The sequence below is a fragment of the Manis pentadactyla genome, chromosome 2, assembly GCF_030020395.1.
Source record: "Manis pentadactyla isolate mManPen7 chromosome 2, mManPen7.hap1, whole genome shotgun sequence".
Lineage (NCBI taxonomy): Eukaryota > Metazoa > Chordata > Mammalia > Pholidota > Manidae > Manis > Manis pentadactyla.
In genome coordinates, this window is record NC_080020.1 from 165,165,793 (window position 1) to 165,184,072 (window position 18,280).

Sequence of the window (18,280 nt, forward strand, 5' to 3'; positions counted from 1 at the left end):
AGAAACATTAATTTCAGGTTGTAATTCACTCTAAAATCATTAATTTTCTATTATTTTTCTAAGCTTTTATACTGGGAAAAAGAAAATAAACTTCCCTTTAGTTTAGAATTGCATTATCTATATATAGTGAGCTTGAATGGTGCCTTTACTAGCTGATAAAAGAAAAATGATTTGAGACTCAGATGTTTATCTAGTTTTTACAACTGGTGAAAACGAAGTCATTGTCTTTTAATGCTGAAAGGAAGTAAGATTACTTTTCAGTAATTCCAATAAATTTTTTCCTTGTTAAAATTAATTCTAAGCTTGTTGCAAAACTCATCAGAGGCAGTGGAGAGGGAAATTTTCTCCTTTGTCTCTTTCTTGTTTCAGATGGAAACAACTGGGTACACAACACAGGCACCAGAGGGCTACTACACTTCCCCTTCTATGTTACTTCAGATTGACTGGTCCAGAAGATTTTTAGGCTTCCCAAGATACAATCAAAGAATGAAGAAGTCTGAGCTCAAATTAATTGAGTACATCTTATCATTTCTTAAAATGAAAGGGTCACTGTTATGTAGTCCAATAGAGAACATATATGAAGAAGGCTGATTATGACTTTTCATATGGATGATATATCCTATCTTATTAAACACATCCAGGATTTGATTTCTGAAAGCCTCTGGAGACCAAGATTTTGTAATTTACCTTTAATTATTACCAATATTTGCCTGAGGCTTCCTTCAGTTAATAATAATTTTACCTGTAGAGATACACAGAATAATCTCAATAATGTTCACTGTTGTATCCTCACAAATGTGTGGCTGGTTGTCATACCCTCCAGTCATGTTTGAATTTTTTGTGTGATATCATTAAACATACTTCAGATGTGGTTTTCCATTTCTTTGCCATCCTTGCTTCCCTCAGAAAGGGTGGTGAGTTTTTGCAATCAGTATCATTCAGAAAATGATAAATCTAAAAAAAATATAAAATATTAAAAATCTAAGCATTATTTTTATTAGTGAAGAATTAGATTACAGGTGTTCTTCCTTATTGTTGGCCTATGTTGAGTTTTGGGGCTACCAATGTATCCACTCTTATTTAATGAAGTAATATTAATCTATATTGAAAGGTTTTTCCCTTTCATATTTTCATGTTCTATATATATTTTAATCTAATTAAACAATTTATAAATTTGAGAAAATCAATGCACTTAGCATATAATGCAGTATTTACTGAGCACCAACATCCTTTCTATAATTGCAGATACAAATAGTGTCAGGTAAAATAACTACAGAAGGAGCACATATCTGTTACAGACAGGAAATTAGTGAGGGTACATTTTCACCTATATCTGTAAGATCCTATCTTCCATTGAGTAATACTACAAAGTTCTGTGACTCTTTTCATACTAATACTTCCCCACCACTGTTACTAACCACCAAATAATGGGAGAGACATTGGAGTAAGTTTCTTTCATGCGTATCTCATGCATTTTATCCAATAGGCCTTTGATAAAGTGGTAAAAGTCCCACTTAAAAAATGATAAGTGGGGCACTGAGTTAAACTGTAAAGGACATGACTATTGAGAAGCAAAGTCAAAGTTCAAAACCAACTCTTTCTGATTCCAAGTTTTATGTATATTTCTCCATTAGAAAAGTAGGTATTTTTCCTTAAGTAAGTATTGTAGGCACCACATATATCATTTATTTTGCACCACAGGTGCAAATAAAATATGAATACTTTCTGAAGATGTACCCATGAAATAATATGTGCAGATCCTTCACATCTAAGCACACTTCTAGAGAAAAATAGTGTATAAAAATGTTATTCCTTTATTGGTATGTGTGCCTTCATAGTAGTGTCTATGCTATTGAGTTGCTAATCAACACTATGAAATGTTGATTACATCATTAAACATAACTCTAGTCCTTCAGTCCTCAGCAAAATTCATATTACTCAATAAATTACTTGTGTGTGAGAGCTTTGCTCCAGATATCCACATTACTACCTTCTTCCTATCATTTAAGACCTTGCTTAACCACTTCCCTTTGCCACCCCATCCTTTATATAAGGTAGAATTTCCAAGCCATGTAGACATTGACTTCTTATTCTGTTTCTGCTTTATAGAAGTCATCATTATTTGAAAAAACCTCAACTGTTATGCATTTGTTTTGTTTGTTTATGTTTATATTATCTATCTCCCCACACTAGCGTACCCACTTCCTGAGAGAAATATATTAATCTAGCCTTTTTGCCTCTTTGTCCTCAGTACCTAGAACAGTGCCTTGCACATATAAATTGTCCAACACCATTACTTTAGTAGATGAATATACACTATATACACATGTACATGCACATGCACACCATGGAATTTCTAACATACCTTAAAAAAGTAAAAGAACATGTAATATGTAAATGACATTACATACAGCTTGATAAAATAGCACCTTCTTGCTTTCTAAGATTTAAAGATTAAATAATAACATTTGAAGTTTTAATAGGGTTATCGATACCATTGGTTTAGGTTTAAATACATGAAAAACACAAACCACCTACCATTTTTCTAAATGTGTGGTCAATAGTTATGTATTGGCTAAACACAAATGGAAATATAATGATAGTGTATTAAGAAGGGTTCTTCAAAGAAACTGAAACAACAGAAGACATATATGTATCTTTGAGAGAGAGAGAGAACAAGAAAGATTTACTATAAGAGTTGTCTCATGTGGTTTAGGAGGCCAAGAAGTCCCAACAAGAACCAGGAAAGCCAGTGGTCTGATATAGTTGAAGTCTGGTATCTTGAGAAGCAGAGAGAGCCAGTGATGTGAGCTTTGGTCCGAATCCAAAAGCCCAGGAACCATTAAGTGCCTATGTCTAGGGCATAAGATGGATGGCTCAGCTCAAAGACAGTGAATTCACCCTTTCTCCACTTTTTTTGTTCTAATCAGGTTCTCAACAGATTGGATATTGCCCACCCTCATTGGTAACAACAGATCTCTACTCAGTATTTTTATTCAAATGCTAACCTCTTCCAGATATACCCATATAGACACATCTAAAAATAACATTTTACCAGCTCTGGGCATCTCTCTGTGACACATTTTGGTAATTCTCACAATATTTCAAAAATTTTCCTGATTATTATATTCGTTATAGTGATACTGAAGAAGGAAAAATTACTGAACTTGAAGACAGAAATAGAAACTATCTAAAGGAACCCTGCAGGGGAGAATAAATGAACTGGGAATAATGGGTTATGAGACAGTATCTGTCAACCTAACATAATTTTAACAGCAGTTGCAGAAGAGAGGGAAAAAGAGGCCAGAACAATTACTTGATGGAATAATGGTTAGAATATTTCCAAGTTTTCTAGAAATTATAAACCTAAAGGTCTAGGTAGCTAAATAAACACTAAGCATAAAAATATAAGGAAAAAAAAAAACAAACACCAAGGTACATCAAAAGCAAATGGCTGAAATCCACCAAAAAAAGAAAAAGGAAATCTTAAAAGCAACCAGAAAGCTTCTGGTTTTACATGTAAGGGGCTTGGAAGTAAAAGGTATACAGACATCCTAACAATGAATGTAAAAAGCTAAACAGACTGCAAAGACTACAACTCTTGTTGGATCCACAAGAATGGGGAAGACACAGAGCAAATCACTGCCCTACAAGAAGCTGCTGCTAACCAAAGCACAGACACAGGAGAATTAAAAGCTCCAGAAAACTCATCATGGTGGTAGGGTGGTGCTCCATAATATTGTGGTATTGTGAGAGTTATCCCCAGGAGCCTGAGCAGGTCCTGACAGTAAAAACTGGAGGAAAACCCCTTCAGGTTTCAGCAGCAGAAGAAGAGAAGCAAACATTCTTAAATATTAATGAAAGAGAAAAACTTCTTCAACTTGATTAAGAACAGCTAAAAAAATATATGGTGAGAAACTTAAAACTTTCCCACTAAGATCAGGTACAAGGCAAGAATGTACCCTATAACCACTCCTTTTCAACATTGTAGGGAATTATTAACTAATGTAATAAAAAAGGGAAGTAAAAGGTATACAGATTGGGAAGGAGGAAAAATAAATTTTTTTGTTCACAGATGACATGATCATCTGTGTAGGAAATCTGAATCAACAAAATAATCCTGGAAAAATTAATTATATTCAGGTTACAGGATACATGTGTTAATATACAAAAATTAATTATTTTCTTATATAGTAGCAATGGATGAGTGAAATTTGAAATTGAAAACACAATACCATGTTCATTAGTACCCTGCCAAAATGAAATAATAAGGTATAAATCTGACAAAATCTATATGAAGAAAACAACAGAACTTGAGTGAATAAAATTGAAGAACTAAATAAACAGAGAAATAGTCCATGTTCATGAAAAGAAAGACTTAGTATTGTGAAGTTGTCTGTCCTTCTCACCTTAATCTACGGATTCAATGCAATACCAATTAAAATCCCAGAAAATAATTTTATGGGTACCAACAAACTGATTTTAAAGTTTAAATAGAGGGACAAAGACCCAGAATACCCAACATGATATTAAAAATGAACAAAGTTGGAGGACTACTACTTCAAGATTTACAATAGTAAAGACATTACGGTATTGACCAAAGAATAAACAGATCAATGGAACAGAGTAGAGATCCCAGAAATACATGTACATGAATGTATCTACTGATCTTTGACAAAGGAGCAAAGGCAATACAGTGAAGAAAAGGTAGTCTTTTCAACAAATGGTGCTGAAAAAGCTGTATATGCATGTGAAAACTACACACACTTAATAAGAATTAATGCAAAATGGACCACAGACCTATATGTAAAATTTGAAACTTTATAACTCCTAGAACATAACATAGGAGAAAACCTACATGATTCTGTATGATCATGACTTTTTAGATACAATACCAGAAGCACAAGTATTGATAAGCTGGACTTCATTAAAGTTTAAAACTTCTGCTCTGCAAAACAAAATGTCAGGAGAATGAGAAGACAAGCCACACTATGGGAGGACTGCTATCCAAAATATACAAAGACTTAAACCTCAACAATCAGAAAGCAAACAATCCTTTTAAAAATGAACCAAAGACCTTAATGGATACCTCACCAAAGAAAACATATAGGTGGTACATATGCACATGAAAAGATACTCCACAACTTATGTCATCAGGGGAATGCAAATTAAAACAATTAAATACCACTACACACCTCTTAGGATGGGCAAAATGTAGAACATTGACATCAAATGTTAAAGAGGAAATGGAGCAACAGGAACCCTTGTTCACAGCTGATGGGAACGCAAAATGACACAGAAACTTTGGAAGAGAGTTTGGCAGCTTCCTATAAAACTAAACAAACTTCTACCCTATGATCCATCAACTGTGTTCCTTGGTATTTAACCGAAGGAGTTGAAAACTTACATCCACACAAAAATCTGCCCAAAGATGATTATATCAGCTTTATTTATAATTTCCAAAAAAGCAGAAGCAGCCACGAAGCCTTCAGTAGGGGCATGGATAAGCCATGGCACATCTACACAGTGGAATATTATTTATCACTAAAAAGAAGTGAGCTATCAAGCCACAAAAAGACATGGAGAAAACTTAAATGCATATTACTAAGTGAAAGAAGCCAATCTGAAAAGGCTACATCCTACATGATTCTAAATATATATCACTTGGAAAAGGCAAAAATATGGAAACTGAAAAAATCAGTGGTTGACAGAGGTTGGGATGGGTGAGGAATGAGTAAAAGGTAGCACACAGAAGTTCTCTGGAATGGTGCAAATATATGACACCATAAAAATGAATATATGTCATTATTCTTTTCCCCAAATCCATAGAATATATAACACCAAAATTGAACTGTAATGTAAAGTACAAATTTTGGGTGACCATAAATTGGTCAGTTTTAACAAACGTACCACTCTGGTAGGGATGTTGGTAATTCAGGAAGTGATGCATGTGATGCAGTGAAGGAGTATACGGAAAATCTCTGTATCTTTCCTACAGATTTGTGTGAACCTAAAACTGCTTTGAAGAAATTAAATCTTTAAAAAAAGCAGTCAGCAGGGAGGGGCGGAAGATGGCGGCGTGAGTAGAGCAGCGGAAATCTCCTCCCAGAACAACATATATCTATGAAAATATAACAAAGACAACCCTTCCTAGAATAAAGACCAGAGGACACAGGACAATATCCAGACCACATCCACACGTGAGAGAACCCAGCGCCTCGCGAAGGGGGTAAGATACAAGCCCCGGCCCCGCGGGAGCCGAGCGCCCCTCCCCCCAGCTCCCGGCGGGAGAAGAGCAGGCAGAGCGGGAGGGAGACGGAGCCCAGGGCTGCCGAACACCCAGCCCCAGCCATCCGGGCCAGAGTGCAGGGCCCTCGATACTGGGAAAACAGGGCAGCAAGAACAGTGAGCAGGCACTGGAGGCTGGGCGACAGAGGACATAAGAAAAGCGCGCAATCATTTTTTTTTTTTTTTTGCTTTTTTGCTGCTTTGTTTTGGCGAGCGCTTTTTGGAAGTCTTAAAGGGACAGGGACCCCAATACTAGGGAAACAGGGCAGAAAGACCGGTGAGCAGAGGCCTGAGGCTGGCACCGGAGAATAAAGAAAAACGAACGATCACCTTTTTTTTTTTAATTAAAATTTTTTTTTTTTTTTTAATTAAAAAAATTTTTTTTCTTGTTTTTTTTTGTGGTCGTTGTTTTGTTTTGGCGGGTGCTTTTTGGAGGTCTTAAAGGGGAAGGGAGGGTCACTTAATCCAGAGGTAGGGAGTCCGGAATCTCTGGGCACCCTAACCCCTGGGCTGCAGGGAGCAGGGAGGCCCCTTACGGAGATAAATAGCCTCCCAGCAGCTCCTGCTCCAACGCGACTCCACCATTTTGGAGTAGCTGCCCGAGCCAGGCCACGCCCACAGCAACAGCGGAGATTAACTCCATAGCAGCCGGGCAGGAAGCAGAAACCCTGTCTGCGAGCAGCTGCGCAGCACAAGCCACTAGAGGCCGCTGTTCTCCCAGGAGAGGAGGGCCACAAACCAACAAGAAAGGAAGTCCTTCCAGCCGTCACTCGTCCCAGTTCTGCAGACTATTCCTATCACCATGAAAAGGCAAAGCTACAGGCAGACAAAGATCACAGAGACAACACCAGAGAAGGAGACAGACCTAACCAGTCTTCCTGACAAAGAATTCAAAATAAGAATCATAAACATGCTGACAGAGATGCAGAGAAATACGCAAGAAAAATGGGATGAAGTCCGGAAAGAGATCACAGATGCCAGAAAGGAGATTACAGAAATGAAACAAACTCTGGAAGGGTTTATAAGCAGAATGGATAGAATGCAAGAGGCCATTGATGGAATTGAAATCAGAGAACAGGAACGCATAGAAGCTGACATAGAGAGAGACAAAAGGATCTCCAGGAATGAAACAATATTAAGAGAACTGTGTGACCAATCTAAAAGGAACAAGATCCGTATTATAGGGGTCCCAGAAGAAGAAGAGAGAGGAAAAGAGATGGAAAGTATCTTAGAAGAAATAATTGCTGAAAACTTCCCCACACTGGGGGAGGAAGTAATCAAACAGACCACGGAAATACACAGAACCCCCAACAGAAAGGATCCAAGAAGGGCAACACCAAGACACATAATAATTAAAATGGCAAAGATCAAGGACAAGGAAAGAGTGTTAAAGGCAGCTAGAGAGAAAAAGGTCACCTATAAAGGGAAACCCATCAGGCTAACGTCAGATTTCTCAACAGAAACCCTACAGGCCAGAAGAGAATGGCATGATATATTTAATACAATGAAACAGAAGGGTCTTGAACCAAGGATACTGTATCCAGCACGACTATCATTCAAATATGACGGTGGGATTAAACAATTCCCAGACAAACAAAAGCTGAGGGAATTTGCTTTCCACAAACCACCTCTACAGAACATCTTACATGGACTGCTCTAGATGGGAGCACTCCTAGAAGGAGCACAGCACAAAACACCCAACATATGAAGAATCGAGGAGGAGGAACAAGAAGGGAGAGAAGAAAAGAATCTCCAGACAGTGTATATAACAGCTCAATAAGCGAGCTAAGTTAGGCAGTAAGATACTAAAGAGGCTAACCTTGAACCTTTAGTAACCACGAATTTAAAGCCTGCAATGGCAATAAGTACATATCTTTCAATAGTCACCCTAAATGTTAATGGGTTGAATGCACCAATCAAAAGACACAGAGTAACAGAATGGATAAAAAAGCAAGACCCATCTATATGCTGCTTACAAGAAACTCACCTCAAACCCAAAGACATGTACAGACTAAAAGTCAAGGGATGGAAAAACATATTTCAAGCAAACAACAGTGAGAAGAAAGCAGGGGTTGCAGTACTAATATCAGACAAAATAGACTTCAAAACAAAGAAAGTAACAAGAGATAAAGAAGGACACTACATAATGATAAAGGGCTCAGTCAAACAAGAGGATATAACCATTCTAAATATATATGCACCCAACACAGGAGGACCAGCATATGTGAAACAAATACTAACAGAACTAAAGGGGGATATAGACTGCAATGCATTCATTCTAGGAGACTTCAACACACCACTCACCCCAAAGGATAGATCCACTGGGCAGAAAATAAGTAAGGACACGGAAGCACTGAACAACACAGTAAAGCAGATGGACCTAATAGACATCTATAGAACTCTACATCCAAAAGCAGCGGGATATACATTCTTCTCAAGTGCACATGGAACATTCTCCAGAATAGACCACATACTAGGCCACAAAAAGAGCCTCAGAAAATTCCAAAAGATTGAAATCCTACCAACCAACTTTTCAGACCACAAAGGCATAAAACTAGAAATAAACTGTACAAAGAAAGCAAAGAGGCTCACAAACACATGGAGGCTTAACAACACGCTCCTAAATAATCAATGGATCAATGACCAAATCAAAATGGAGATCCAGCAATATATGGAAACAAATGACAGCAACAACACTAAGCCCCAACTTCTGTGGGACACAGCAAAAGCAGTCTTAAGAGGAAAGTATATAGCAATCCAAGCATATTTAAAAAAGGAAGAGCAATCCCAAATGAATGGTCTAATGTCACAATTATCGAAATTGGAAAAAGAAGAACAGATGAGGCCTAAGGTCAGCAGAAGGAGGGACATAATAAAGATCAGAGAAGAAATAAATAAAATTGTGAAGAATAAAACAATAGCAAAAATCAATGAAACCAAGAGCTGGTTCTTCGAGAAAATAAACAAAATAGATAAGCCTCTAGCCAGACTTATTAAGAAGAAAAGAGAGTCAACACAAATCAACAGTATCAGAAACGAGAAAGGAAAAATCACGATGGACCCCACGGAAATGCAAAGAATTATTGGAGAATACTATGAAAACCTATATGCTAACAAGCTGGGAAACCTAGGAGAAATGGACAACTTCCTAGAAAAATACAACCTTCCAAGATTGACCCAGGAAGCAACAGAAAATCTAAACAGACCAATTACCAGCAACGAAATTGAAGAGGTAATCAAAAAACTACCAAAGAACAAAACCCCCGGGCCAGATGGATTTACCTCGGAATTTTATCAGACATACAGGGAAGACATAATAACCATTCTCTTTAAAGTTTTCCAAAAAATAGAGGAGGAGGGGATACTCCCAAACTCATTCTATGAAGCTAACATCACCCTAATACCAAAACCAGGCAAAGACCCCACCAAAAAAGAAAACTACAGACCAATATCCCTGATGAACGTAGATGCAAAAATACTCAACAAAATATTAGCAAACCGAATTCAAAAATACATCAAAAGGATCATACACCATGACCAAGTGGGATTCATCCCAGGGATGCAAGGATGGTACAACATTCGAAAGTCCATCAACATCATCCACCACATCAACAAAAAGAAAGACAAAAACCACATGATCATCTCCATAGATGCTGAAAAAGCATTTGACAAAGTTCAACATCCATTCATGTTAAAAACTCTCAGCAAAATGGGAATAGAGGGCAAGTACCTCAACATAATAAAGGCCATCTATGACAAACCCACAGCCAACATTATATTGAACAGCGAGAAGCTGAAAGCATTTCCTCTGAGATCGGGAACTAGACAGGGATGCCCACTCTCTCCACTGTTATTTAACATAGTACTGGAGGTCCTAGCCACGGCAATCAGACAAAATAAAGAAATACAAGGAATCCAGATTGGTAAAGAAGAAGTTAAACTGTCACTATTTGCAGATGACATGATACTGTACATAAAAAACCCTAAAGATTCCACCCCAAAACTACTAGAACTGATATCGGAAAACAGCAAAGTTGCAGGATACAAAATCAACACACAGAAATCTGTGGCTTTCCTATATACTAACAATGAACCAACAGAAAGAGAAATCAGGAAAACAACTCCATTCACAATTGCATCAAAAAAAATAAAATACCTAGGAATAAACCTAACCAAAGAAGTGAAAGACTTATACTCTGAAAACTACAAGTCACTCTTAAGAGAAATGAAAGGGGACACTAACAGACGGAAACTCATCCCATGCTCGTGGCTAGGAAGAATTAATATCGTCAAAATGGCCATCCTGCCCAAAGCAATATACAGATTTGATGCAATCCCTATGAAACTACCAGCAACATTTTTCAATGAACTGGAACAAATAATTCAAAAATTCATATGGAAACACCAAAGACCCCGAATAGCCAAAGCAATCCTGAGAAAGAAGAATAAAGTAGGGGGGATCTCACTCCCCAACTTCAAGCTCTACTATAAAGCCATAGTAATCAAGACAATTTGGTACTGGCACAAGAGCAGAGCCACAGACCAATGGAACAGACTAGAGAATCCAGACATTAACCCAGACATATATGGTCAATTAATATTTGATAAAGGAGCCAAGGACATACAATGGCGAAATGACAGTCTCTTCAACAGGTGGTGCTGGCAAAACTGGACAGCTACATGTAGGAGAATGAAACTGCACCATTGTCTAACCCCATATACAAAAGTAAACTCAAAATGGATCAAAGACCTGAATGTAAGCCATGAAACCATTAAACTCTTGGAAGAAAACATAGGCAAAAACCTCTTAGACATAAACATGAGTGACCTCTTCTTGAACATATCTCCCCGGGCAAGGAAAACAACAGCAAAAATGAGTAAGTGGGACTATATTAAGCTGAAAAGCTTCTGTACAGCAAAAGACACCATCAATAGAACAAGAAGCATCCCTACAGTATGGGAGAATATATTTGAAAATGACACATCCGATAAAGGCTTGACGTCCAGAATATATAAGGAGCTCTCATGCCTCAACAAACAAAAAACAAATAACCCAATTAAAAAATGGGCAGAGGAACTGAACAGACAGTTCTCCAAAAAAGAAATACAGATGGCCAATAGACACATGAAAAGATGCTCCACATCGCTAATTATCAGAGAAATGCAAATTAAAACTACAATGAGGTATCACCTCACACCAGTAAGGATGGCTGCCATCCAAAAGACAAACAACAACAAATGTTGGCGAGGCTGTGGAGAAAGGGGAACCCTCCTACACTGCTGGTGGGAATGTAAGTTACTTCAACCATTGTGGAAAGCAGTATGGAGGTACATCAAAATGCTCAAAACAGACTTACCATTTGACCCAGGAATTGCACTCCTAGGAATTTACCCTAAGAACGCAGCAATCAAGTTTGAGAAAGACAGATGCACCCCTATGTTTATTGCAGCACTATTTACAATAGCCAAGAATTGGAAGCAACCTAAATGTCCATCAATAGATGAATGGATAAAGAAGATGTGGTACATATACACAATGGAATACTACTCAGCCATAAGAAAAGGGCAAATCCAATCATTTGCAGCAACATGGATGGAGCTGGAGGGTATTATGCTCAGTGAAACAAGCCAAGTGGAGAAAGAGAAATACCAAATGATTTCACTTATCTGTGGAATATAAGAACAAAGGAAAAACTGAAGGAACAAAACAGCAGCAGAATCACAGAACTCAAGAATGGACTAACAGGTACCAAAGGGAAAGGGACTGGGGAGGATGGGTGGGTAGGGAGGGATAAGGGGGGGAGAAGTAGGGGGGTATTAAGATTAACATGCATGGGGGGGGTAGGAGAAAAGGGAGGGCTGTACAACACAGAGAAGGCAAGTAGTGATTCTACTACATTTTGCTATGCTGATGGACAGTGACTGTAAAGGGGTTTATAGGGGAGACCTGGTATAGGGGAGAGCCTAGTAAACATAATATTCCTCATGTAAGTGTACATTAGTGATAGCAAAAAAAAAAAAAAAAAAAAGGGCAGTTCCTGTGTGGTAACCTCCAACGAGTTCTACACAAGGGTATAAAGGGCATATAAAAGTGTAGGCAAAGGGTCTGTTTGTGTTTATACAGAGGATCAAAGCCTAATAGGGCTACCCCGAAAATGAACTAAGATACGATATGAAAAAGAACTTCCAACATCTGCACTCTCTGGAAGACTCATGGCAGAAGATGATCATCAAAAAACCCCAACAAAGATCCACGCACTGCTACAGCTGTAGATGCACTCATCCCACCAGTTCCTGGACTTGCCATGGGAATGAGGAAGGAGATATCTAAGCTGGCCTGTGCATACAGTAAAACAACAAAATTGGACTGGATCTATACTGTTGGAACTCAACCAAGAATTTGGAGAAGTGCAAATTGTAGCGCTCCAAAGTCTTACAACTACAAACTATTTACTGTTAAAAGAACATATGGCATGTGAACAGTCCCCAGGAATGGGTTGTTTTAATTTGTCTGATTTCTCTCAGACTGTTCAAGTTCAGTTGGACAATATCCACCATATCATAGATAAGTTTTCACAAATGCCTAAGGTGCCTAACTGGTTTTCTTGGTTCACTGCAGATGGCTGGTAATTACAGATATGCTTTGGTTATGTAACTATACTCCTATTATGTTAATGTGTGTGTGCAATTTAAGTAGTAGCTTAAAACCTATACATGCTGAAGTTACTATACAAGAAGATATATCAAAGAAATAATCAATCTTCCCATGTTTTCTTCCGCCTGCTACTTCTATAGCTTTTCTTCTTCCTTCCTAATTACAACCCTTAAATAGAATTCGTGCCTCATATCAAATTGACCGAGTATCATAATTCTTCCAAGTGGTAAAGATACCTCAAGACAAATGCTGGGCATAGAAGCCACAGGGCATAAATATGCAAAGAAGTAAAAAGCTAACTTTTTCAAACAATAAGGCTTCTCTCTCACTTACCAACTTCACATTTCCCTGTATGGCCCCGGAAGATGACTGGTTAGCCAGAGACGGGTAAGATTCCTCAAGGGAGGAACAACCTAAGACAGGCACAGTCGCAGGGGGGCCATCAGGTGAGAAATTGGGGATCAACAGAGGTGAGGCTTAGAACCTCACCCCCCCGTTCTTAGAGAAATCTTCTGCATACGTGGATGTTTTATTGCCCTGGTCTAGCTTGGATTAACACATAGTCTATAGGCATACACCTGATCATCTACATGTGCTCTCTTACAACACTAAACCATGTTTTCTACCTTTATCTTGTATCTACCTCCCACTTCAGCATTTTATTAAAAATAATAATAATAAAGAGAGAAATGTGGTATCCACATATAAATCAAGTATAAAAACCAAATGAGTATTCATATTTGAACTGACTGTTTATAGTTCACAATGCATGAGCATAACCGAAAGTTTCTGTGATGACTGCCCTTGTACTGTTCACTATGTAACTTATTCATTATGTAAGAATTTGTTCTACATGTAAAAACTTGTTTGTTATGCCTCAGAAGATTGGAGACTGACAAAAATTAGGCTTGGGGTGGAATAATGATTGTGCATTGAGCATTGACTCCCCTATACAGAATTTTATTGTCGTTAACAACCATTTGATCAATAAATATGAGAGATGCCCTCACAAAAAAAAAAAAAAAAAAAAAAAAAAAAGAAGGACAGACTTCCAATGGTAAAATAAATTAGTAACCGGGATGTAATGTATAGCATAAGGAATATAGTCAAGATATTGTAACAGCCTGGTAGGGTGATAGCTGGAACCTAGAATTATGTATATAAATGTTCTACCACTGTGTTGTACACTTGAAACTCATGTAATGTAATACTGTGTGTCAACTACCCTTCAATAAAAAATAATTATTTAAAAAAAAAAAAAAAAGCAGTCAGCAAAAACTCACAGAGGAATAAAGATAATGCCACCAGACATCTATTCAGAAGCAAAGCAAATCTGAGGAACATGGATGGTACCTTTCAAATACTGCAATTAAAAATAAAACAAACACCAAAACAAACAAAACTGTCAAACAAGAGCTCTATAGCAATCAAAAATTTCTTTTTAAAATGCAGGTCATTTTCCACCTATATTGTGACTTCTTCAGATTTAGAAGAGTGATCATAGATTTAGAAAAGGTGATTTATGTGTAGAAGTGCCTTTAAACATTACTAACTAACTCATATCTGAAAACACAAAGGATAATATTTTATTTCCAAGTAGAGTTTATACCAAGAATTCCAATTCATTTAACATTAGGAACTCAATCAATCTAATTCACCAAGTTATAAGAAAAAAAAACAAACCTAAATATCTCTACAGCTGTAGAAAGACTTGATAAAATCCAAATTTCATTTGTGGTAAACAGCTTACAGACGTGAATTTTAAAGAAGTCCCTTATCGTTATAAGGGTATTTATGAAAAATGACAGTTCACGTCACACATGATGGTATAAGATTGCATGCTTTTGCTGTTAATTATAGAAAAAATGATGACTCTCCCCATATCAGTTCCACATTTTACTGGACATTATAGCCAGTGTGTTAAGAAAAGAAGTAAAAATAAAAGTAACATAGGTTGGATAGAAGTAAAACAGTCTTTTTTCAAAAAGATATTATTTCCAGGTAGAAAATCTTAAGAAATCTGAAGGTAGATATTAGAACTAACACATAAGTTCTGTAAGTCACAGAAAACAAAATCAATATAAACATTAACTATATCCTAATCAACACATGGACATCACAAGAATACCAAATACTATATAAACATAAGAATCCCTTGGGTTGATCTTTTAAAACCAAACCTATATCCCTCCCACCTCCTGCTCCTATAGCAGCAACCACTAATGTGTTTCTCATTTCTAAAATGTTGGCAATCCAGAAGTTTTATATGAATTTAATAATACAGTATTTAACCTTTACACATTACCATTTTTCACTCAGCATACTTCCCTGGTTATTTATCCAGGTTATTGCATACCTAAACAGTTCATTTTTTTAATTGCTAAGTAGTGCTCAATGATATGAATGTACTATAGTTTGTTTAACCATTCAGCTCTTTAATGGCAACTGGATTGTTCCCAGTTTTTTACTATTACAAATAAACCTGCTGTGATCATGTGTTTACAGCTTTTTGTGAGAACATAAATTTCTATTTATTTGGGATAAAAAACTGGAAAGGACAATTTCTGGGTTGTATAGTGAGGATATTTAGTGTTATAAGAATTTTCCCAACTTTTTTTCCAAAGTTGCTGTGCCATTTTGCATTCCTACTAACAAGGTATAAGTTTTAATTTCTCTACATCCTTATCAGCATTTAATTTTTCACTCTTTTTTAATTTCAGTTGCTCTGATAGGTGTGTAGTAATATCTCACTGCTATTTAATTTGATACCCCTTATAGCTAATAATTTGGAAATGTTTTCATGTGCTCATCTTCTCTTTGTACATTTTCTTCAATAGAATATCTCTTCATAATTTTTGCCCATTTTCTAAATGCATTAGCAGACCTGTTCAGCATCATGATAATGGTGGTGGATCCATGAACCTACACAGGTGATAAAACTGTATAGAACTAAATAAACAGACATGAATACAATTAAAACTGGGGAAATCTGAATAAAATCAGTAGATTCTATTACTATCAATATTCTGTTTGTGATATTATCATATATTCATTTAAAATGTTACCACTAAGGAAAAGCTGGCAAAATTTACATAGATGTATTTCTGCTATTTCTAGCAACAGCAAGTGAATTAACAAGTATCTCAATAACATTTCAATTAAAAATAGTATATTTCTATGTAATGCCACCAAGAGTTTAATACTGTCTCTATAGTGAGACCTGAGCAATGTGTTCACTGCTTTAATTTACACCAAGTTTTCTTTACATGATACACAATAAAATAGAATTATAGGACACAAATGCTCCTCCATAGCAACATGTCTAGAGCATCTCGGCAAAGTGGAACTAAAAACTGCTTTTTGTTCCACTTGTCTTTTCTCTTCTGCTTATGGGCAGGCAAAGATCAGTGAAATAAAAATCCTACATGACTCTTTAGAAAATAAGATTAATTTTGCTCTACATAATTTGTAGAAAGCCATTGACTAATTTGAAAGTTTTAGTCTGGAGTGATTATCCTGAATCTTCTATGTGATAAAGCAAGGGTTCTGTATGAATACAAGAGGAGGCCTACATCTATTTGTTCAGATTTGACATGCATACACTTTTACCAGAATAACAACTTCTATAAAGTATGGAAATAACATGAGCAAAAGCAATTTGGAGCAGGAGATTGGCAAGTATCCACCGCTGCAGAGATTGAAGATGGAAAAAAACATGTTGGATTGGACGGTGCAGAGACCATCAGTAACTCTTCTGACAGTAGTTTCTATAAAATGTTGGGAATTGACCACAGACTGCAAGCTGTTGGGAAGTGAATGAGTGATGAGGAAACAGAGTGTTGTACATATTTTGCTGCCATAGACAAGAGCTAGTGATAGAATCTGGGAGAGGAACTGGGGGATTCTGGACAACATAAGTCTATAGTTCATGCATTTAAATGTCCCCTTCCCTTCAAAAATGTCAATGTTAGGAGTAAGTAAAAATGAAATAAAATGAAATGACAGAACCACAAGCAACAAATATTTCCATGGACCAGAAGATGAACAGGAACCCAAAGAAGCCAGCCGGGGCCAATGCTGTATGGCTGGTGGGACCAGTGGCTGAATCCGTACAGAGAGGGTCTGAAGTTTGAGTTCCTGCATAACAGGGTCTAAAAACAGCTTAGGCATTATTGAGGATCAAAGTTGGGCTCTCCTTGTGAAACCAGAGGCTGGGGCTCCCTATCTATTAAGAGGCTGAAAAAACTAGTCCAGCTGCATGAGGTTTGTGTACAACTCCCTATTTTGGTTGGTGGGAAGAAATAAACACAACTGAGAGAAAGCACATGGCCAAGCTTGAGCTAAGCTAGCCCCAATATCAGCAGGTTCCTAAGAAAGGCAGTTGAAAACAAATATGAATCCAAAATATGGAATGTGTGATCATCAAGGAGTGCATCCTAATATTATCATTGAGTATAAGCCTGAGAATGAAAATTTCAAAATAAATGACAGAAATTATCACTCAAATTGATAACCAACAGTTGCAAAAATGAGGACCTAAATTTATGCTCAGCAAAAATGCATATCTGAATTGTCATATTAAAATACCGGATTTTTAATTCCTCAGACAGATAATTCCTCAGTACTGACATCTATTATAATAACACGATCAGGGCAGAAAGATATTATAAGCACAAATAATAAGATATGAATTGAATTACCAACAGATATATATGAAAGAAAACAGATAAATAAAAGATAAAAAAAGAACAAATTAGACATGTTAGATTCATAAGAATAGTCACTAAAGTAACAGATCATAGTTTGTAGATTGGATATGCATGAAGTTGGAATTTACAATAGGAAGACAATATTGAAAAATATTCATTCTGAATTAGCACCAAAAATTTGGGGGGTTATGCAAAAGCAAAACAAAATTTCTATTCTAGAATTACTGATAAAAGGAACAGAAAAAGAGTTTATCTCATTGTGGTTGAAAGAGGGTGGACATAATGGGTTTATGTTTAAAATACTGAGTTTAGCATACAGTGGGAGCCAAGTTCCTGCATCTCACTGTCAATTTCAAGTGGACATGTGAAGCCACAGTTTAGGGTTATAGACATGGAATCCAGTGTAAGAGAAGCTGATGACAAAGGATGGTTAAGACCAGCAAATATTGGCTTTCAAAGCAAAATAAAAAATAAATAAATAAAGATTGGTACATGCTTGTCAAGGACTAATACTTTTAAAAAGAGGTAGATGTATATGAACTATGTGGCACAACAAGATACAATGTACAATCCTGGATTAGGTCACACAACTGGGTGCATCTGAATATGGCCACACATTGGATGATGT